At 36.2% G+C, this 24,297-nt stretch overlaps 1 long non-coding RNA gene across 1 annotated transcript; it reads left to right on the top strand.

Moving 5' to 3' along the window:
- The first annotated feature begins 11,675 nt into the window (after positions 1 to 11,675).
- Positions 11,676 to 22,160, top strand: LOC118152880 (uncharacterized). Its single transcript, XR_004741854.3, has 3 exons — positions 11,676 to 11,799; positions 15,379 to 15,513; positions 21,176 to 22,160. It is a non-coding gene; the product is annotated as an uncharacterized LOC118152880 (long non-coding RNA).
- The last annotated feature ends 2,137 nt before the right edge of the window (positions 22,161 to 24,297 follow it).

Raw genomic sequence — 24,297 nt, 5'->3', positions numbered from 1 at the left:
AGGTCTTATGTTTAAGTCTTTAATCCATCTGGAGTTAATTTTAGTGGAAGGTGTCAGGAAAAGGTCCAGTTTCTGCTTTCTGCACATGGCTAGCCAGTTTTCCCAACACCATTTGTTAAACAGGAAATCCTTTCCCCATTGCTTGTTTTTGTCAGGTTTATCAAAGATTGTATGGTCGTAGATATGTTGTGTTGCCTCCGGTGCCTCAGTTTTGTTCCATTGGTCTATACCTCTGTTTTGGTACCAGTACCATGCTGTTTTGATTACTGTAGCCTTGTAGTATAGTTTGAAATCCACCCCCCTGCTGTGTTCTTTTTGCTTAGAATTGACTTGGCTATGCAGGCTCTCTTTTGGTTCCATATGAAGTTCATGGTGGTTTTTTCCAGTTCTGTGAAGAAAGTCAATGGTAGCTTGATGGGGATAGCGTTGATTCTGTAAATTACTTTGGGCAGTATAGCCATTTTTACGATATTGATTCTTCCCAACCATGAACATGGAATGTTTCTCCATCTGTTTGTGTCCTCTCTGATTTCGTTGAGCAGTGGTTTGTAGTTTTCCTTGAAGAGGTCCCTTACGTTCCTTGTGAGTTGTATTCCAAGGTATTTTATTCTTTTTGTAGCAATTGTGAATGGCAGTTCGTTCTTGATTTGGCTTTCTTTAAGTCTGTCATTGGTGTAGAGGAATGCTTGTGATTTTTGCACATTGATTTTATATCCTGAGACTTTGCTGAAGTTGCTTATCAGTTTCAGGAGTTTTTGGGCGGAGGCGATGGGGTCTTCTAGGTATACTATCATGTTGTCTGCAAATAGAGACAATTTGTCTTCCACATTTCCTATTTGAATACCCTTTATTTCTTTTTCTTGCCTGATTGCTCTGGCTAGAATTTCCAGTACTATATTGAATAGGAGTGGTGAGAGAGGGCATCCTTGTCTAGTGCCGGATTTCAAAGGGAATGCTTCCAGTTTTGCCCATTCAGTATGATATTGGTTGTTGGTTTGTCATAAATAGCTTTTATTACTTTGAAATATGTTCCATCGATACCGAGTTTATTGAGGGTTTTTAGCATAAAGGGCTGTTGAATTTTGTCAAATGCCTTCTCTGCGTCAATTGAGATAATCATGTGGTTTTTGTTTTTGGTTATGTTTATGTGGTGAATTACATTTATCAACTTGCGTATGTTGAACCAGCCTTGCATCCCCGGGATGAATCCTACTTGATCATGATGAATAAGTTTTTTGATTTGCTGTTGCAATCGGCTTGCTAAAATATTATTGAAGATTTTTGCATCTATGTTCACTATGAATATTGGCCTGAAGTTTTCTTTTCTTGTTGGTTCTCTGCCAGGTTTTGGTATCACGATGATGTTCCTGAAAAAGGCACTACACATAGAAAGGAACAACCAGTACCAGCCATTCCAAAATCACACTAGGTGCTAAAGAGCATCAACATAATGAAGAATCTACAACAACTAACGGGCAAAACAGCCAGCTAGCATCAAAATGGCAGTATCAAATTCACACATAACAATATTAACCCTAAATGTAAATGGACTAAATGCACCAATCAAAAGACACAGACTAGCAAATTGGATAAAAAGCCAAAACCAATCAGTGTGCTGTATCCAGGAAACCCATCTCACATGCAAGGATACACAAAGGCTCAAAATAAAGGGATGGAGGAAGATTTACCAAGCAAATGGAGAGCAAAAAAAAGCAGGAGTTGCAATTCTCATCTCTGATAAAATGGACTTTAAAGCAACAAAGATCAAAAGAGACAAAGAAGGCCATTACATAATGGTAAAAGGATTGATACAACAAGAAGAGCTAACGATCCTAAACATATATGGACCCAATACAGGAGCACCCAGATACATAAGGCAAGTTCTTAATGACTTACAAAGACACTTAGACTCCCACACATTAATAGTGGGAGACTTTAACACTCCACTGTCAATATTAGACAGATCAACCAGACAGAAAATCAACAAGGATATCCAGGGCTTGAACTCAGACCTGGAGCAAGCAATCCAGATAGACATTTACAGAACTCTCCACCCCAAATCCACAGAATATACATTCTTCTCAGCACCACATCACACCTACTCTAAATTGACCACATAATTGGAAGTAAAGCACTGCTCAGCAAATGCAAAACAACTGAAATCATAACAAACAGCCTCTCAGACCATAGTGCAATCCAGTTAGAACTCAGAATTCAGAAACCAACCCAGAACCGCACAGCTTCATGGAAACTGAACAACTGGCTCTTGAATGTTGACTGGATAAACAACGAAATGAAGGCAGAAATAAAGAAGTTCTTCGAAACCAATGAGAACGAAGACACAACATGCCAGAATCTCTGGGACACATTTAAAGCAGTCGCTAGAAGAAAGTATATAGCAATAAGTGCCCATATGAGGAGAATGGAGAGATCCAAAATTGACACCCTATCATCAAAATTGAACAAGCTGGAGGAGCAAGATCAAAAAAACTCAAAACCCAGCAGAAGACAAGAAATAACTAAGATCAGAGCTGAACTGAAGGAGATTGAGACACGAAAAACCCTTCAAAAAATCAATAAATCCAAGTGCTGGTTTTTTGAAAAGATCAACAAAATAGACCACTAGCCAGATTGATTCAAAAGAAAAGAGAGAACAACCAAATAGATGCAATAAAAAATGATAAAGGGGAAATCACCACAGATTCCACAGAAATTCAAACCACCATCAGAGAATATTACAGACAACTCTATGCATATAAACTAGTAAACCTGGAAGAAATGGATAAATTCCTGGACTCCTGCGTCCTCCCAAGCCTAAACCAGGAGGATGCTGAAACTATGAATAGACCAATAACAAGGGCCGAAGTCGAAGCAGCAATTAAGAGCCTACCACACAAAAAAAGCCCAGGTCCAGACGGGTTCACAGCCGAATTCTACCAGACACACAAAGAGGAGCTGGTACCATTCCTTCTAAAACTATTCCAAATAATCCAAAAAGAGGGAATCCTTCCCAAATCATTTTATGTACTTCCATTCTTATTTAACTTGTGAACCATCACCACCACCACCACCACCACCGCCACCACCGTCACCATTACCACAACACACACACACACATACACACACACACACACACACTCACTTTATTTTATTGATAAGGAAATGGATTAAGTAACTAATGTGTTGGAGGTCATGCAACTTAGCCATAACTGAAATCCAAGTAAGTTTGTCTGAGACCATAACAAATTTAAATATTATTTGACTGAATCTCAAGTATAAAAACTTTGAGATATTGAGGTTTGCTGCTTTTTCTTACCATTCTGCCATTGTGGAATGTGAGTAAAAAAGGAAAGCTGATAAATTTGAATTATAATATTAAAAATATTTTAGAAAAATATTCTACTCATTTCGTTAATGATATCTCAACATTATGTTGTCAGTTTAGCTAATGTTGGTAATTATATTCAAAGATGACATTAGGTGGACATACATTTTGAATATTTTCCAGTAGTGTTGATAGATTCATTTTCAGTCATTTATGTACTTTCATTTAATTCACTTTTTAAAACCAAGACTTAAATACAATGAAAACTGTGATTAGGAATTAGCATTGCATTTCATGACTGTTGTAAAGAATTATATTAACTGTTCTATGTGGAAATTTAAAAAATTACTTTGAGATGGAAAATAACTCAATGAAGAGTACATCATGAAGTACAGTAGTATGTAATTTGAAAAAAATAGAGAATAAATGAATCACAGTCTCCACGCTTTCTGCAGAAACTCATGTAAACATGTTTATAATCTAGAAGTATGAGACAAAAATGAAATAAAGTCTTCCTTGTGACCAGGCATGGTGGCTCATGCCTGTAATCCTTGCACTTTAGGAGACCAAGGTGGGCGGATCACTTGAGGTGAAGGTTGCAGTGCAACAGAGGGAGACTCTGCCACAAACCAACCAACCAACCAACCAACCAACCAACCAACCAACCAACCAACCAGACCGTCTTGTGAGTTCACTGCTTTGTTTTGTGAGCTAATCAACTACAAAATTGGAAGATATTTGTTACCAAAATATGAGTTAAAATTGGCCTTGTTCCCTTTTATTCCAGAGAGGATGCAGCCAGCTGAGGGACACTGACAAATATTTAGAAGTACAGATGATGAAATTAAACTGAATCCAGGATGAGAGCCTGAAAATTCCCAAGTTATTTTATTTAACTAGTTTTGTTGAAAATTATCTTATTTCAAAATATATGTATATCATGCTATTTTTAGAAATATCAAATTCTCCCCCCACCCATCTAAATATAAAGTGATTCAAGCTCAAAGGGCTCAAGAGAATGTTAACATCATATTCAATGAGTAAAAATACAAGACAGATTTAGGATACAACTCCTGTGGTGTTGGATGCTGTATGGTATATGTTTCGTCTAATGGATCTTTGTAGGTCAAATTTAAGTGTATCAACTTCATTGTAAATATAATATCAAAATTTTATGATTTGAATTGTTTTTGACAAGCTAATTTATAATATCTTCTAAAGTGGAATTTAAAGCAAAAGTCTAAATTACATAAAGTATAAATAAACAAAGCAAAAGCAGTATCATAAAAAAAACAGTCCCCCCTGATTTAATCTAACATGCTGGTGATTTTATAAGACAGGCATGTTGAATTTTCTAACAGGAATGAATATGTATGAACCATACTTCTTCCAAGTAGTGAGTTCTTGGTTCCCTTAGGTGATTCATTTCTATTCAGTGAAATAGATGTCTTTAGTGTTCTGAGTAATCAGTTTATTTATTGAGGCAACACAAAGCATTCTTGGGCATTATTTTTCCGTAGTATAAAGTTATTAATAATCTAAAGAATAATGGACATTTTATTAAAAAGAATTCTGGGAACTTCTTTCATTCAATATGATAGCTTTCCTGGTTGCATTCTCTGATCAAAATCACTTACTTTTATTGAGTGTTAAGATAAAAAATTCACAATTCAAATAACATATGCAAACAAAATGCTATTTCATTGCAGGTTTATCTTAAGTGATACTGAAACAAGTTTCAACAGGAGACTCCCTTCTTACTTGAAGAACTGCATTGCTGGTGTACAAATCCTTAACCTTGTTTTGTCTTTAAAAGAATGGTATATAAATGTATCATTTGCCAGATCATTATTCTTTGAAAATGTTAAAATACAAATACAATCACATAATATTTTACATGGCCTTGCATTTCATATGGTAAATTGAAACAAGCAAACATGCCAAAAATAACACTTCGATATAGTTTTCAAATTTGCACAAGTATTTGAAAATTAGTGGATATAGAGGCTACAATTGTTACCTTAAAACACCATGGACCTTTTGAAAAAATATGAAGTAGCAGGTTGTAGCCAGTTGTCCTTGCCATGGCTTCCTTCTCCTCCTCTTCCTCCTCTTCTACCTTCTTCTTGTCCTCCTTTTTTTTCTTCTTCTTCTTCCTTTGGAAAGGCATCTTTAAACTACCTCTTTCAAATTTCTTAATGAAGTAACTCTTATTACTCATAAATGTTAAAAATAAGATATAATGTTCAACTGAATTTTCCTATTAATTATTATAAGATATAATTTTAAGTTTTGAAGGAATTAAGGATATAATAAAATACAATTAACATGACAGGTAGGGCAGGGTGGCTCATGCCTGTAATTCCAACACTTTCGGAAGCTGAGGCAGGTGGATCACCTGAGGTAAGGAGTTAGAGACCAGTCTGGCCAACATGGCAAAACCCCTTCTTTACTAAAAATACAAAATTAGCTGGATGTGGTGGCACATGCCGGTAATCCCAGCTACTGGGGAGGCTGAGGCAGGAGAATCACTTGAACCTGGGAGGTGGAGGTTGAAGTGAACAGAGATCGCGCCATTGCACCCCAGCCTGGGAAATGAGCAAAACTCCATCTCAAAACAAAACAAAAACAGAAAAACATCATACTCGTACTATAAGGATTTAACTTATGTGTTATCTCCTATAGACATTTAGGATTAAGCAAACCTTTAAGATCATTATAATGACTTTAGAAAAAACTCTGTTTCTGCACTTTGCAGTGGTTTGGATTCTAGATGTTTGTGATTTTAACATGTAAACACATTTTCTGTGACATCTGAATGCTTTTTTTGATATGTGTATGCTTTTTTTCCTTTTTCTCTTTATCACAGGTTTAGTCCTGGGCTGTAAAACTGTCTTGTATTTTACTGAGCTATAAAAATCCTTGCACACTGATCATAGAACCACAAAACCATCAGTGGATTTATCAGATTGATTAATCTATAACCTTGTAGTTTATTGGGCAATAAAGAAGCACTGGGATATGTTGTACTTGCACCTTATTTTGGAAAACTCTCTGCTGGTCACTTTAAGGGTCTAGAATAGTGTTTTTCTGTTTGAGAATTCCTTATGAGTATTAGGAATTTGATCAAATTCTATATCTAACTTAACATTTATGGAACACCCTTGTAGATCTTATATCTTAAGAGTATTCAAAGTGCTATGCTCTGCGAATGGCAGTAATCTGATACAGATTGCAATTTAATTGTATCTCACATGTTTGAAGGAAAGGTTTCAGTTACACATAAGTCCCTCAGTACAATATGGTAGACCACTTTTACCCATGTTTGAAGATGTAGACAGTTTATAGACTTGTAGATTATCTAGAAAAGCTGTGTTAAGTATTAATTACGTATTTTCAGTGAAGTGAATTATAGTGTGGTCACAGTAACAGCAGAACTGAACTGCATAACCGACTATGGAGAACCCAGCTATCAACAGTCACACTCACCCTGATTACCCACAGTGAATTAAACAGAAGGTGCTTATTAGATAAGGGCTGTTTTGATTAAATTTCTATATTTTCACTGAAAGCATTTATAAAGCCTGTCTCTATGGTGGTGTTTTAATTTTTGTTCTTGGGTTGGAAGTATTCGAGCACTAACTCTGTGGACAATAAAAAAGACTCATCTGAGGTGTATAGCAGGAATATTTGAAATTGCAGCAGGCTGAGTTTTAAATTCTGTGGAAAATTTTTGAAAAAGTTCAGAATTTTCACATAATAACGTATTCACTTTCAGGACAGTACTATATGCTGCCCTACTGATTGTTATAATGTGGATGAAAGTTAACTATGTGTAAATCTAAAATTAGAAAACCCATTTTTTTCATCTTTTATGTGTTGGTTACAATAAGTTTCAAAAATAAAAATTAGGGTTTCATGTTAGTTTATAGAAACACCTCTATACTTGTTCTTTGAAGCAGAAGTTTAAAAAAGCATGTCACAGAAACGCTAATATTAGGTTGGTACAAAAGTAATTGCAGTTTTTGCCATTACTTTTTTTTTTTTTTTTTTGTAAATAAGAGAGGATAGAAATAGATGGAAAAACATTCCATGCTCATGGTTAGAAAAATCAGTATTGTGAAAATGGCCATACTTCCCAAAATAATTTATCGATTAAATGCTATCCTCATCAAGTTACCTATGACCCTCTTCACAGAAGTGGAAAAAATCACCTTAAACTTCATATGGAACCAAAAGAGAGCCCACATAGCCAAGACAATCCTGAGTAAAAAAAAAAGAACCAAAAAATAAAACAACAAAAAAAACAAAGCTTGAGGCATCATGCTACCTGACTTCAAACTATACTATAAGCCTACAGTAATCAAAACAGCATGGTACTGGTACCAAAACAGAGATATAGACCAATGGACAAGAACAGAGGCTTCAGAGGCAACACCACACATCTACAACCATCTGATCTTTGACAAACCTGACAAAAACAAGCAATGGGGAAAGGATTCCCTGTTTAATAAATGGTGTTGGGAAAACTGGCTAGCCATGTGCAGAAAGCAGAAACTGTACCCCTTCCTGACACCTGACACTAAAATTAACTCCAGATGGATTAAAGACTTAAATGTAAGACCTAATAGCATCAAAACTCTAGAAGAAAACCTAGACAAAAACCACTTAGGACATAGGCATAGGCAAGGACTTCATAACTAAAACACCAAAAGCATTGGCAACAAAGCCAAAATAGAGAAATGGGATCTAATTAACCTTAAGAGCTTCTGCATGGCAAAATAAACAATCATTAGTGTGAACTGACAATCAACAGTATGGGAAAAAATTTTTGCAATCTACTCATCTGACAAAGGACTTATATCCAGAATTTACAAGAACTAAAACAGATTTACAAGAAAAAAGAAACAAACCCATTCAAAAGTGAGCAAAGGATATGAACAGATGCTTTTCAAAAGAAGACATATATGAGACCAACAAACATATGAAAAAATGCTCATCATCATTGGTCATTAGAGAAATGCAAATCAAAAATCTTTAAAAAATCTGGAGACAACAGATGCTGGAGAGGATGTGGACAAACAGGAACATTTTTACACTGTTGGTGGGAATATAAATTAGTTTAACCATTGTGGAAGACCCAGCAATCCATTTGACCCAACAATCCCATTACTGGGTATATATCGGAAGGATTATAAATTGTTCTCTTATAAAGACACATAGACACATATGTTCATTGCAGCACTGTTTACAAAAGCAAAGACTTGGAACCAAGCCAAATGCCCATGGATGATAGACAGGACAGGAAAAATGTGGCACATATACACCATGGAATACTATGCAGCCCTAAAAAAGGATGAGCTTGTGTCCTTTGTAGGGACACGGATAAAGCTGGGAACCCTCATTCTCAGTAAACTGACACAAGAACAGAAAATCAAACACCACATGTTCTCACTCATAGGTGGGTGTTGAACAATAAGAACACAAGGTCACAGGGAGGGAAGCATCACACACTGAGGTCAGTTGGTGGGGACTAGGGGAGGGATAGTGGCGGATAAGGAGTTGGGGAGGGATAACACGGGGAGAAATGCCATATATAGGTAATGAGGATGGAGGCAGCCAACTACATTGCTATGTATGTACCTATGCAACAATCCTGCATGTTCTTCACATGTACCCCAGAACCTAAAGTGCAATTATATATATATATATATATATATATATATGGTGGTCTTGAAAACAAACATATTCAGTAGACAGTAAAAAAGAAAGGCTAGCATTAGAGTTACAGATTGTATAATCTGAAAATTTAAAACTCATGGCTGGATTATTCTTTTGAGTAACTCAATGAAGAACATGGGGTAGGGCAGAGATGAGGTACAGGAAGCAAAGGACTGAATCTTTGACAATTATGTTTTGTTTTCACACTGATGTTTCCGCTACATGTTAAAGTTTCTCGGAGCTGGGGAAGCCAGGTTATTAAAGCATCAAAAATCCAGGGATTTATAAACATAGAAAGAAGAAAGAAATATCCAGAAGCAAAGAAGTCAAAGAAAGAAGGGCTGTAAACAGACAATTGAGTAAGTTCATCTGAAAGAAATTGGCTATCCAAATGAACATATATGCCTGTATGTAGTAGGCCTAATGGTGGCCTCCAAAAGACATGCTCATGTTCTAATCCCTAGAACCTGAAAATATTACTTTGTGTAGTAAAAGAGTAAATATTTCCTAATATGACATATATAATTAAGTTAAAGATCTTGAGGGGAGAATTTTATCCTGGATTATCTAGGTAGGCCTTAAATTTACAGTATCTTTTTTTTCTTTAACTGAAAACCAGTTTTATTTTAAAATTAAGTGCATAGCACTCATCTAATTCCATTGGCATAGACTTTAGCACCATACTTGCTATTTGCAACTAATGTCGTAACACAGATACATTTTGATTTGCAGTCTACACTTGAGTAGTGTTTATTTAGTGGACTTTGGTAAAGCCCTTCATACATATTAATCTCTTTGCAGTACACATTTAATGATGGTCCAGTAATCTCAAGAAAAAGAGGCTACTTTAAAAACTAATCAATAAATCAAAGAAAACAAAACCGACACAATGCTCACTCACCCTGCAAAGCTAGCAGTTGTGAGCTGTATTTATATTGAAACCTAATGTTTTAAAAATAGTTCTGGTTTTCCAACCACCCCATCCCATGCCGGGTATGCAGCAATAGTAATCAATTATTTTACTCTACCCTCCCAAAAGATGATTAAGCCAGTGTTCTTTAGCTTTTTAAAATATAAATTGGGAGTGTTATTAATAAACTTTTTTAAAAGGCATATTCTTCTATAACAAGAATGGCATATAAACCAATCAATAAAAGTATTTGAGAAGATACTAAGTTACCACAGGCACTGGTTGTTGTTTCAACTTGTGATCTCTATCCTTGTATCTTACATACATAGCATTATTGGTGGTTAAAATACTGAAAACTGGACTCCAGGTTGCCGGGTTCTGATGTTAATGTGAAAGATACATGCTTTTTTGAGCCCACTTTCCCCCAAACAATTCAAGTTTTCTTGAGGTAAGAACTACCAAAATACAATTAGCAGCCTTCTTTAAAAACTGATGAAATTTTCAGAAAACAATTTTCATGCTTAAAAACTGCCATGAGTGAGTGTTCTTACCTGTCTTTCATTTTATCTACCAGACTACTAAATCTGCATCATGCCCTATGTACTCTAAATGTAAGTTATTTTATTTTTAAGGAAATAACATTTCTCTTAGCATTCATGATGGCAGCAGCCACCCACCCAAATTCATCCCCGGGAGCTATCTGGATCAGTCCATCACTGTATTGACCCTCTTCCCTTCCTAACAAAGGCCATTGGCTTGATTACTGAGACTCCTGGGGCATACCCACAATATCTTTATAAGTTTTTCTTCAATGCAAATTGTGGCAGTCCCATATCTGCCATGCAGATTCCCTTCTATTCAAGTGCTATCTTAAAAAAAACACACACACACAATAAGACACACCTTACTAATTTTTAAACCAGAAAGCTTCCCTTCACAAAATCTTCTCCCACAGAAAGGAGCACAATGTATACAGTTTATCAGTTATTACAGGACTTTTTAACTTTTAAAGGCTATTCCTACAAAATGCTTTACCCCCACTGCCCTTGTTGTAATGACCACTATTGCTGTTTGCAGTTAATACCAGTACAGCGAAATGCCCCAGGGCAGTTAGATGTAGGGTCAATCTAATGAAAGTAGCTACAGAAATTTAGTCATCAGTTACCTTTGACTGCTTAGATTGACTAGGTGAAATCAAACGTTGCTTAAAACACCTGTCTACCACATAACAAAGTGCTGCTCTGCACAACCTGAGAACTGCCCTGGCCACAGTCCCCTCCAAAATAAACCTACGGGACTTTATTCTACCACTGACCTCTTAGTTATGTCTTCCCTTGAAACAGCATTTTTTTTTTTTAAGAATGTCAATTCTGAGTATAAATTACGGATTGCACTGAGAAATGCAGGAAAAGCGCAACTACATGCAGCTGCCGGATAGAGACGTCATAAACAGGTCCAGTAAATAGCAAGATGGTGGGCAGAGCGTGAAGCGATTGTTCACAAGGCAATAAAGTCAGCAAAATACCGTCTGAGACTTAACTGAGGGGACTGGTCTTTGTAGGAGGGCAACTTCAGCTCCTTGTAGCGAAGAGCTTGGTGAATGTCAGCGGCCAGCTGTCCTCGCCACCACTGCCCCTCCAGCTCCATGGGACCTAGCGGCGTGCCCAGCAGGGCGCGGCAACTCACAGCCGGAAGCCGGAAGAGTCCGGGACCTCGGCCGTCACAGCCCCCGCCCCGCCAAGCGGGGGACACCGGCCAGGCTCCTGCTGCAGACAGTAGCTGCTAAAAGCCAGCCTCAGTTCGTGCCACACATTGTTAATGGACCGGCAGGCAGCTCTCTACAGTAGGTATCTTTATAAAAGTGAGGCAGAGGACCTGGTGCGGTAGCTCACCCCTGTAATGCCAGAACTTTGGGAGGCCGAGGTGGGCGGGTCACAAGGTTGGGAGTTTGAGACCTTGCTGGCCAACATGGTGAAACCCCCTCTCTACTAAAAATATAAAACTAGCTGGTTGTGGTGGCAAGAGCCTGTAGTCCCAGCAACACAGAAGGCTGAGGCAGGAGAATCCCTTGTACCCATGAGGCGGACGTTGCAGTGAGACGAGACTGCGTCAGTGCACTCCAGCTTGGGCAATGGAGGGAGACTCCGTCTCAAAAACAAAACACACACACACACACACACACACACACACACACACACACACACAGCGAGGCAGAGAAATATTAGAAAGACAGAAGAGAAGGAAGCAATGTGGCCTGTGGAGTAGGCAGAGATTGGAGTGATATGGCCATAGTGAAGGAACAATGACAGTCAGCACTAGCTAGAAGAGGCAAAGAACGTGTTTTTCTTTGAGGCTCCAGAGGAATGCTGACCTGCTGGTGATCCTTCATTTCAGACTTCTGGCCTCCGGAGAATACATTTCCATTGTTTTAAGCCACCCAGTTGTAGTAATTTGAAGTCAAATATACTATATAGCTTAAAAAAAAACAACAAAAAAAACTTTAAATGGAAATAAATATTTAATGTGAAAGTGGAGGTAACAAATACGTCATTTTAGCTGTTGTCTATATACCACTGAAAATAGGATAGATTATATAGGTCTTAGAGGAATAAACTATCAGTATGAATGTTTTGAATTTTTCTGTGTTCTCTGGAAAGAATGAGGAATCTGCAGAGAGGAAAATCGCATTTGAGGAAGAGCCAATGAACAAACATGAACTTGAGCAATGTTGGGTTGGTTTTATTTGCTGTGTCTCAAGTCAGACAGACAATCAAGAGTGGAGAGCACAGTCTCTCAGAACAGTTCTAGATTTTTAATAAATAGTGAGAAGGGGTGGAAAAGTAGAACACTATAGCCTGCGGCAACATTAATCTTCCTCTCCTGAGAAAGAGCAGGACAATTTTTCACTCTATGTATTGCTTTTCTACTTTTTTTGATGTTTAACCACCTCAGATCATTTGCTTAATTATCTTTGTTAAGATAGATAATATTTTACTATGTATGGATTGTTATTTTTCTGAGCTTCACTTCACTAATCTGAGAGTAAAAATACCTGTAATTTTATAGAAAAAGCAGTTGCATATTTTGCTCAATTTAGCAAAATAATAGGTTAGTCTTGTGTGGATGCTACTGTAAGCAGCAAAAGGCAGAAGCAACTCCTTTACAGTAGAAGGGTATTTTCATTATCAGCCAGATAAACACACTGAAAGTTTTCTCTTGCTAGAAGTGAATTTATCGTGGCCCATGTGTTAGAGTGTACTTATTTGCTGTAAAAAGGCATTTGTGGTTGATTAAACACATCAGCTTCATTTTGCATTTAATTAAATGCAGACACCATTTATTATTCTGAATCCTTCACTAACCTGGATATAAGCCCTTGATTAATTTACACTAGCTAATTGAAGATGATTTCAGGTGCAACTAATTATAACAGATTAAATTTTACTCCTAAACTCCACTCCAAAATATTTTAATATATGAGCGTTAATGAGAACTGATGTCTATCCAGGAAGGCCATGCTGTATTTATTTGGATAATCGACTTGCAGCCATCTACAGTTTAAAACTAACATTCAACATAGTCTGTATCATCAAGTCCTTTTGATGTTCATAGATCCTCAACATTTTGTGTTTCCTTAAAATAAATATACACGATTCTGATGTTTTAAAATAAGATAAAAGAGTATTTGGTAGTGCTTTTTTTTGTTCTCCAAATGCAGCAGCAGTCTCATTTCATTTTTAATGCTATAAAATGAAGGTTATCTCTTTTATTCCTTCAAACTGCAGTTGTGAAATATTTGGCCTTCTACGTTTAGTGTATTCTTTCTTTAAAAATGTACTTTCTACCAATTTTGCTAATATATAGTACAGCTGGCACTTAAATTAATAAGTGGATAAAGCATGTTAATTTAAAAGGGAAATTTGAGAAAATAGATATCACTTTAAATTATTATAATTTAGGCTATTCAGTACTATGTCTTGGAATTATTCACTACCCATACTTTTAGGAACTTTTTTTTATAAAGATAGAATGTAGTATACAAATAAAGCTACATATAGAGTCAGGATAAAGCTAGCAAATAAATTTTATCACTATGATGATTATATTTTATCATAAAAATTTAATTGACCATATTTATTGAACGCTGTGAAGATTAAGAGAAAAAATGAAGTATGTTAAATAGGTTATTGAATTTTCAAGTAAATGAAGTATGCTAAATAAGAAATTGAATTTCAAGAGAAGTACTACAGGAAAATGATTTGTATGTGTGGATGTATATAGCTAAATCTTTCCTCCAAAAATATGTCTATAGCTATTCATATCTAAATAGACATCTTATTCTCAGTCCTTGGAAGAAATTGAATTCAAATTAAATTGATCATCTAGAAATAGCAAAGAGTAACCACTTTTAGAGGCTAAGATAAATTCCAATAATTAAATATCTCTAGAATCTAAATTATGGCACATGTTGAAGTTGCTTATTCTATATTTAGGCTCATATCTGATACTATGTCAAAGTTAAGTTCATGACTTCTTAATCACCTCTAACATTTTCCCTCCCTCGTTTTCTCTGAAGACCTCAGTATGTTCAGTGGATGATACTGCTGTTTGCTTAGCCAAAGCCTGTCCTTTTACTTCCTTGATAATGAAACTCACTTCTTATTTGGGTGGCATTGTGTCCAGTGCCAGGGGATAAAGAATTTTGTGTGTATTTCAGTCATTATAATTTCCTTTTTTTCCATACTTGGTCTAGGTATGGAGATGCAGCTTGATTTCTGACCAAATAGATTTAAGGATAAGGCTGATGGGAGATACATTAGGCAATTCTTGCTGGATAACAGACCTCTCTCAAATCTAGTGATTTAAAAAAACCAAGGTTTTATTTAACTCATGGTTTTATGATTTGACTGGGTGTTTCTCCTGGTGAAGATAGGCTCCACTGATATGACCTGGGTTTGCTCATAATTCTGTGTTCATATGGCAGGTCGGCGGGTGGTTATGTAATCTAGCATGGCCACATTCACATGTCCAGTGTTTGGCAATCTGTCAACCAGGGCAAAATAAATAGCTAGGCCCCGTGTCTCTCACCAACCAGCAAACAAGGGCAGCTGTTTTCACATGACGTTTGTAATATTTAATAATCCAAGAGTTGAAATGTACAAGTTTCTTGAGGTCCAGCCTTGAAACTCTCACAGCATCACATCTGTGTATTCTGTTGACCAAAGCAAACCACAGATAGCACAAATTTTTGAATTGGGGAAATAGAGGCTACCCCTTGATAGAAGGTACTGCAGTGAACTGTGGCCATTTTTACCATCCACCACAAGGGGATGCCTCTGGGAAGATTTTTCCTTTTCTTTTTGAAAGAATTACTCAAGTGAAAAAATTATGTTCTACTTCACCTCTTTCTTCTTGCTTTCAGTTATGTCTCAGGACTTGACGGTTGGAGCCATCACCATAAGGAGAAGGCCAAGAGAACCTCAGATGTGTGACACCAGGACCATAATATTACTGAATAGTTGAATATCACTGAATCCTCCAACCTCCAGATTTTTAGGTAAAAGACCAAATGCAGCGTTTAAGCCAGATTAAACAAGTATTTTATTGCTTTTGGCAATCAGGAATTAGATGGTGTAACACAAGCATTGTAATTGACATTAGAAAATGAGTCTAAGCTAAAATGATTCTATCAAAACCAACTAGATGGGAGCTTTTTGCTTTGCCACTTTGTGCAGTTCCTGGTCTCATTCTATCCTTTCATGTGAGAGTAAGCACTTTCCTCATATCAGGATGATTGCAAGTGTTTCCTGTTAGAGTTGAATGTACTGCCTGCATTCACTTTCAACTGTTTGAAAACAATGTGATTGAAAACAATGTGTATTTTTTTCTTCAAGGTTTAGGTACATGTATCTTAAATATTGTTTATTAACTGTTTTCAAACAACTTATATACTAACAAATGTTATTGTCTTTCTCATTTACTAAGAAGATATATTAAAATATCCTGTTACAATTATGGATCAAATCAGGTTTATAACTGCCAAGATATTTGTTCAACATTGGAAGTCAACATTACATGTGCATATCACTTTAGGCATTTTTTTCTCTCATGTAAATTTTCCTTTTTATGCTTCTATAGTTACATTTTTAAATTTTGATAGCAATTTCTCAGTCACTCATAGTACAACAAGCTAAATGATGTTATGAGTGACATCTTGCCAAAGACCAACAGAACCATACCTTTTGTCAGAAAGGGTGTCATAAATTCTAGTAATAAATATATGGTCTTAAACAATACAAAAGAAAAGAACATTAGTTTGTGAACTGGAATATTATGCTTACATTCTGCAAATTTAGTTCTATTTTAGTTGAAAGTATACATCATTGTATTGCTGAGAGACTGAAAATAAACATTTTATATTTAATCCTTCCAATATAGACAAACTAAGAATTTTTATAGTAGCTTGTTTTTTTTACAGAAGTACGCATACTCGCAGCTTCTTTGCAATAGACATTGTCTTAATTTTATCAAAATTTCATATCAGCTTTATCAAAAATATTTTAAAGAAATTAAATTTGTATTTATTTTTTCTGTGTAGATGTAGAGCTTTTTGTTTTTTTCCCCATAGTTTTAGAAATATACTTTTTATTTCATAAAGGAGAACCTATATAAAAATTATTGGGCTGAATGCTTTAATATTGCCAAATAATGGTTTAATACTCCAATGAATGATAAAATTCCCTTGTATGAGGCACAGCTTTAATCAAAACTTACAAAGCAGAGATATACAAGTTAAAAGAAAAATGTTTGGTATGCTTTAGCATGTTGTGGTAATTTTTATGTAGAGTTCCATGTGTTATACAATATCACAATATTTTATCATAGCATCCTGGCATATCTGGCTTTCTTGTTCTCTTCTCTTTACTGATAATTATTTAGGCAAATTAGGTAATCATAGGGAAGATGATTCATTTCTCTGTTTCTTAGTTTCTATGTTAGTAAAATGAGGGATTGATAGAAATGATTGTGATGGTTGTTCAAGCTGTAAGATTCTGTGATTATAAAAACCTTTCTAGTACTCTGTTTGGACACATAGGTTAATTCTATTTTTTTGCCTTAACATCCAATTCCTACCTGTCTTTTCTATGGCAGCATGTAGTAGTCTATTTTCATACAGCTATGAAGAACTGCCCAAGTCTGAGTAATTTATAAGGGAAACAGGGTTGACTCACAGTTCACCTTGCCTGGGGAGGCTTCAGGAAACTTAGAATAATGGTGGAAGGAGAAGGGGAAACAGGGTACCTTCTTCACAAGGCAGCGGGAAGAAGAGTATGCGAGTTAAGGGGGAAGAGCCCCTTATGAAAGTATCACATCTTGTGAGTACTTACTCACTATTGTGAGAACAGCATGGGGGAAATCATCCTGAGATTCAGTTACCTCTACCTGGTTTCTCCCTTGACACATGGGATTATGGGGATTTTGGGGATTACAATTCAAGATAAGATTTGGGTGGGACCACAAAGCCTATTGAAGTGTGTAATTCATAGAAGCATAAAATGGCTTGGTTCATCCAGGGACAGGCAAGCAGGTCAAGTTGGCTAGACTTGGGAGATGATGCTGAAAGTGAGATAAAGCCATGATATAATTTATGATGTAAATAAATTTAAACTTTAATGAACACAAAAAATTAATAATTACTTCCTCTTTTCCACTGCAGTATCTTTAAGGTATCACAATCAGAGCTTGATGCTGCCTCTATTCGTAATTACTTAAATGCAGATGAGTCTTTTCTAATAAACTGTGAGCCTTTTGAAGGCCAACTCCTTGTCATAGTCATTATTGTGTTCTCATTGTCTGCTCACATGAGATGGCCTTATGTCAGATAAGAAAATTAGAAATTTATTTTTTGTTTTTTCAAAGTAACAACTTTAAAAAAATTATTTACTACTATTATTATTCAGTAGGATTTTGGGGACCAGGTGGTGTTTGGTCATGTGAATAAGTTCTTTAGTGGTGATTTCTGAGATTTTGGTGTACCCATAACCTGAGCATTGTTCATTGTACCCAAGGTGTTGTCTTTTATCTCTCACTCCCTCCACCATTTCCTCTGAGTCCCCAAAGTACATTGTATCATTTTTTTTTTAGATGGAGTTTGGCTGTTGTTGCTCAGGCTGGAGTGCAATGGTGCTATCTCGGCTCACTGCAACCTCCGCCTTCCAGGTTCAAATGATTCTCCTGCTTCAGCCTTTCAAGTAGCTGGTATTATAGGCACCTACCACCACACCTAACTAACTTTTTGTATTTTTGTAGAGATGGGGTTTCACCATGTTGGCCAGGCTAGTCTTGAACCCCCATTGTGTCATTTGTGTTTAAGGAGGTTAATGATACCATTCACCGTTGTATCATTTGCTGTTGTGTTTAAGGGCGCTAATGATAGGCGTCCTTAAACCCTTCCAGTTTGTAGGGTTTCTGTTGAGAGACCTGCTGTTAATCTGGTGATAGATTTTCCTTTACAGGTTACCTAATATTTTTTCCTCATAACTCTTAAGAGTCTTATGTCTTGACTTTAGATTACCTGATGACTGTGCATAGGTGATGATCTTTTTGCAATAAATTTCCCAGGTGTTCCTGGAGCTTCTTGTATTTGGTTGTCTAGATGTCTGGCTAGACTGGGGAAGTTTTCCTTTATTATTTTCTCAAATATGTTTTTCAGACTTTTGGATTTCTCTTCTTCCTCAGGAACATCAATTATTCTTAGGTTGGTTGTTTAACATAATCCCAAACTTCTTGGAAGCTTTGCTCATTTTTAAAATTCTTTTTTCTTTCTTTTTATTTATTTATTTTTAATTGTACTTTAGGTTCTGGGGTACATGTGCAGATCATGCAGGATTGTTGCATAGGTACATACATAGCAAGGTGGTTTGCTGCCTTCATCCCCTCATCACCTATATCTGGTATTTCTCCCCACGTTACCCCTCTTCACCCTCCCCACTCCTTGCTGTCCCTGCCCCCCACTGACTGCAGTGTGTGATGCTGTGTTCACATGTTCTCATTGTTCAATGTCCGCCTGTGAGTGAGAACATGTGGTGTTTTGTTTTCTGTTCTTGTGTCAGTTTGTTGAAAATGATGGTTTCCAAATAAATCCATATCCCTACAGAGGACACGAACTCATCATTTTTTATGGCTGTATAGTATTCCATGGTGTATAAGTGCCACATTTTCTTTATCCAATCTATTGTTGATAGACATTTGGGTTGGTTCCAAGTCTTTGCTATTGTAAACAGTGCCGCAATGAACATATGTGTGCATGTGTCTTTATAATAGAACAATTTATAATCCTTTGGATATGTACCCCAGTAACGGAATTTCTGGGTCAAATGGAATTTCTATTTCTAGGTCCTTGAGGGATCGACACTCTGTCTTCAACAATGGTTGCACTAATTTACACCATCATCAGATTAGGTTAATTCAAAAGCCTTGTTTTTGAGATCTGAAGTTCTTTGTTCTACTTGTTCAATTATTTTCTCAAGACTTTCCAGTACATTTTGCATTTCTCTAAGTGTATCCTTCAGTTCCCGAAGTTGTCATTGTTTTTAATTTATGCTATCTATTTCACTGGAGATTTTCCCATTCATATGCTAGCCTTGGACCTAGCCTTGCTCTTGTGCTTCCTTGACTGGCTTAATAGTTAACCTTCAGATTTTTTTTTTTCTGGTAGTTCAGAGAATTCATCTTGGTTTGGATCTGTTTCTGGGGAGCTGGTGTGACCTTTTGAGGGTGTTAAAGAGCCTTGTTTTTTGTCTTATCAGAATTGTTTTTCTGGTTTATTCTCAGTTGGGTAGACTATGAGGGAGGATCTGGGACTCAAGGGCTACTGTTCAGATTCTTTTGTTCCACGGGGTGCTCCCTTGAAGTGTTGCTGTCCTCTTTCTCCTAGGAATGGGGTTTTCTTAGAGTCAAACTATAGTAATTGTTATTTGTCTTTTGTATCTAACCACCCAGTGGATATACCAGGCTCTTGGCTGGTACTGGGGTGTGCCAGCAAAGAATTATGTGATGTGATCCATCTTCAGGTCTTACAACCATGTATACCAGCAGCTGCTCCAGTGGAGGTAGCAGGGGAGTGAAGTGGACTCTGTAAGGGTCCTGGGTTGTATTTTTGTTAAGTGCACTGGTTTTGTGTTGATTGGCCTCCAGCCAGGAGGTGGCTCTTTCAAGAGTGCATCAGCTGAGGTAGCATAGGGAAGATTAGGTAGGAGGTGGGGTCATAGAGCTTTCAAGTGTTTATGTTTTTTGTCTTTGAAGTTCCTCAGGTTCCCACAGAGCCTGCAGCAGCAATTCATCTCCTTCAAAGAGTCTGGATTCTCTCAGCTTTCCTGGTATGTTCCTGTGGTAGTTCTTAGTGCAAAAGTTCACAATGTGGGTTTCAACACACTGCTCTGTCTGTCTGAGTGGGAGCTATAAGTTAGTCTTGCCTCCTATCTGCCATTTTCCCTCCACAATTTCTGATTGAGTTCAGAGACTACAAGCGTTAGCTAGTGTCCATGGATCTCAGCCTGCTGTGTTTCCCTTCCCGACAGCCTGGCCTGTGGACTTAAGTTTGCTTAGCCAGACCCTACAATTGCATATGACAATTTCTTGTAATAAATCTCTTTTTTCTCTATTTCTTTCCAAATGGTTCCGCTTCTCTGTTTGATAAGCAGAAATACAAAGCATGTGCTCAGTAAATGTGGTCATCCAAAGGACCATCAGGATTGCTGCATAGTGGAAAAGAGAGTTTAATTGGTAATATCTCTTTGTAAGTTGGGGAGAAATATTCTCTGGTGTGAACTGAAAGTGCTCTCTCCAAAGAACGAAGAAAAGATTAGAGGTTTTATTTTCATAAATAAAGATGTGTTAGGTATTGCTCTTTGAGAAATTTCTTTGGCACTAGTAAGGTTTTGAGGAACTGGGAAGCTCTGATTGGTTAAGTGAAGGTGGTGGGCAAAATTAGTCTGTGAGTTGCAGCAGGTTGTTTCAGTACTCATTAGATAAAACTGCTTCAGGTTAGTGCAGGCAGTTTTAGCTACCAGGCCTGTAGAGCATTACATTTTTGCAGCAACGTTTTGTGCTCTGAGTGCTTTTTCTCCTTACTTCTCAACTCTGTTTTAGTTGGATATGACAAGAATGACCCATTTGTACAATTGACTTCCACAGTTCTAAATGAATATTTATTTTAGATTATTTCCGTCTGCTGGTTTATATTCATGAGTGACCAGAAAATGGAAAGAAGATCTGAAAAAAAGTTATGAGAATTTGTGGGTATGCCTTATTTGTTAATATAAATATTAAAAACTGGTTTGATTGGATGAATTTAGTTTTGTGTTTTGTGTTATTTAAAGACCATTAATATTATTTCCTAATACTTTATAGATGTGCAAAAAGTACCTAATGTAGGAGTAAAGTTTACAAACCAGTAGGTAAATTTATTCAGCTAGTATTTATTGAGTGCCTCCTATGCATCAGGTACTCATCAAGCACTGGGAATTTGTCAGTAAACAAAACAGGAAAACAAGCAACCATCCTTATTCACACAAAGTTTACATTCTAGCTATTAAGAACGAATCAGTCAGTTATCAGCTATTGACCTCTGATAATGTGCCAAGCTCTATGTGAGGTATTAGGGATGAGAGAAACTCAAGATTGGTCCCTTCCTTCAAAAGTGACAAAACACAGGCCTAATCTGCTAATTTGCTTATTACTATTAGCTATTTAAGCCAGTGTGCTCAAAGAATTTATTTACATATCCCAAACTCTGAAATATTTTGTCATGGCTTGTGTTTTGAAGTGAGATCCAGTTTGGTGTAGGGCAGATATAATTGGGACTGTCCAAACTTTCACATTATTTCAATACCACAATTCTCCACATAATATATTAAATCTCTTATTAAAATGTACTCATTAGAGTAGGTATCAGCCACCTTTTGATTGTTACAAAATTACTACTCCGCTTGGAAACAATCTCCTGCTATGACACCCATCACTTTTCCATTTCCAGTTTGTTGTTTTTATAATATCTTCTATATGTTTCATCTTTGCTCATCTTCCTTCTAATATGTGCCTTTATTTACTGGCCATTGTTTCCATTTAAAAGAGCAAATAATTTTTGAAAAGAAGTCTGGAATTTTTCCTCTTATTAGTGTTTCCAATAGCATTAGCAAACACTTTACATATGGTAGCTATGTAGTCATTTAACTATATAAATGAATACATCATAATTATTATTATATTTTATGTGATTTTTTTGCAGTAACCTAAAAAATTTAAAATACGTGAAATAGCTTGAGGGTAACATAGTCTTACTTTTACAAACTAATAAAAATAAAAGGAATTCGTTTTTTAAAGAACATTTAAAAGGAATTCTTTTTTAAGAACATTTTTAAGCCTAAGGATAAAACTAGGTTTTTAATATCAGAATTGGACTTACTTGTAAATTTTGATTTTTTTTAAGCCTCAAGAATTTATTCTGGTCTTTTAACCAAAACTATGTATTTGAAAATGTAACTTCTATGAATAAAAATTAAAAATAATAATGAAAACAGGCAACAAATGTACATGTGGAAATGGAAATATTGAGACGTTGCTTATTTAGAACTTGCTTATTTAGAACTGAAAGGGCATTTGTTAAGTTGCCTTTTCGTTTCCTTTTCTGTTTGCTCCAGTGGATTACCTGCTTTTTATTTATCTTTTCCCAATATGATGTTGGACCAAGTTTTTGAGTATCCTTTGGACTTGTAGGAAACAATACTGCCAGTACTTCTACCTAAACCTAAAGCTAGCCCTTTTCCATTTGGAAATTTCTAAGGCATTTAGTACCATAACAAGAAAGAAATACCCAGGGGCAAGATGATTATCTCATCTTTCTTTTAAAATTTGTCCATGGGGAAGTCAAAGATATATAGAGAGGAAAATCATGGCTCTTTTTACAAAGGAGAGACAAGACTGCTTCTGCATTTCAAAGACCCCAAGGTGCTGACATGGAGCTACAGTGGTTGCTGAGGGAGAGTTACACGCAGGGGGATAGTCGTTGCTTAAGTACTCTTAATCACTGTCATATTCTCACTGTAGATCTTGTCTTGACTATGGTGGGAATTAATTCAAAAGTTTAGAGAAATGAAAGTTTGGACTGTTCCAGCAACAAAGCAAGCTGGAGGCAGCAGAATGAAGTAGATGTCCAATCTGGTTGTGAGGACTTCTCTTGCATAAATTGTAGCATTTAAGTAGTCTTTGTCAGTGAAATTAATGAAGGTAGACACCTTCCTTCACAGCGCTATCCTGGTCTACCCTGTTTATATTTAGTAGACATTTGTTAAGATAATTTTAACTACCGTTGCTTAAAGAGCAATTGAAAATAAAATACATTAATTTTTGAGACAAAAACGCGTGTATCATTGATACACACTGGCTATCTAAAAACTGGCTGTCTAAAAACTTGGAATTAAATTTGTATTTGGTATACAAATACAATTCAATGTAGTAACTTACTGATCTTACAATTTCCTTCATCAAGCTAATTCTAAAATATTAGATATCACTTTAGAAACTAGCCTCAAAAACCAAGTTACAAAATAATAACATACAGTATGATTCAATTTTTATAAAAATCAATTAAATATGTATCTGTATGTGCATGTATATGCATGGGAAAATCTTCAGTGATACATATGTTAATTCTAAGTGATGAGCTTGTATATGATTTTATTTAAATTTATAACTTTTATGAAAATGTTTCATTGATACTTTAAGAAGTTTTCAAGATGTTTGTGCAGAAGCAAAAATAAGATATCAAAAAATTTTGAATATGTTAACCAACTAAAGCTTATTCTGTTTCCATTGGTGATGAAACCTATTTTCATGTATTAACTGATGAATATTCCCTCTTCTGCTCTTCTCCACTGCTGTTACAGCCTTCCTTGGGTGCAAGATATTAGACCAATTCACTTCCCTGTCTTAGGAAGGGGATGATACAACAGAACCAAAAAACAAACAAGGCAATTCTCAGATTGAGGTTCAAAATAAGTTTCAGAACTGGGGACACAGTAGCAATCTGTGTTTTTTTTTTTTGACAGACCAGGTTAGTTGATACACACATCATCATAGGTCCCTGTGGAGAGATGATGATAAAAAGACTATTTCTCTCTCACTTACTCCTCCATCCCAGCAAAACCCATTGACATCATGACATTATATAGGGTCTTAGAATTTAGAAATAACTCTAGGGTGAGTAGAGAAAAAGCTTTAGATTATGTGAAATAAGGACTAGAAGTAGAGATGATATACAGAGATAGGAAACTAAAAGCAA

This window comes from Callithrix jacchus, chromosome 4, assembly GCF_049354715.1.
Source record: "Callithrix jacchus isolate 240 chromosome 4, calJac240_pri, whole genome shotgun sequence".
Lineage (NCBI taxonomy): Eukaryota > Metazoa > Chordata > Mammalia > Primates > Cebidae > Callithrix > Callithrix jacchus.
Note: the sequence above shows the minus strand (reverse complement) of the source record. Positions and strands in the feature narration are given on the sequence as shown.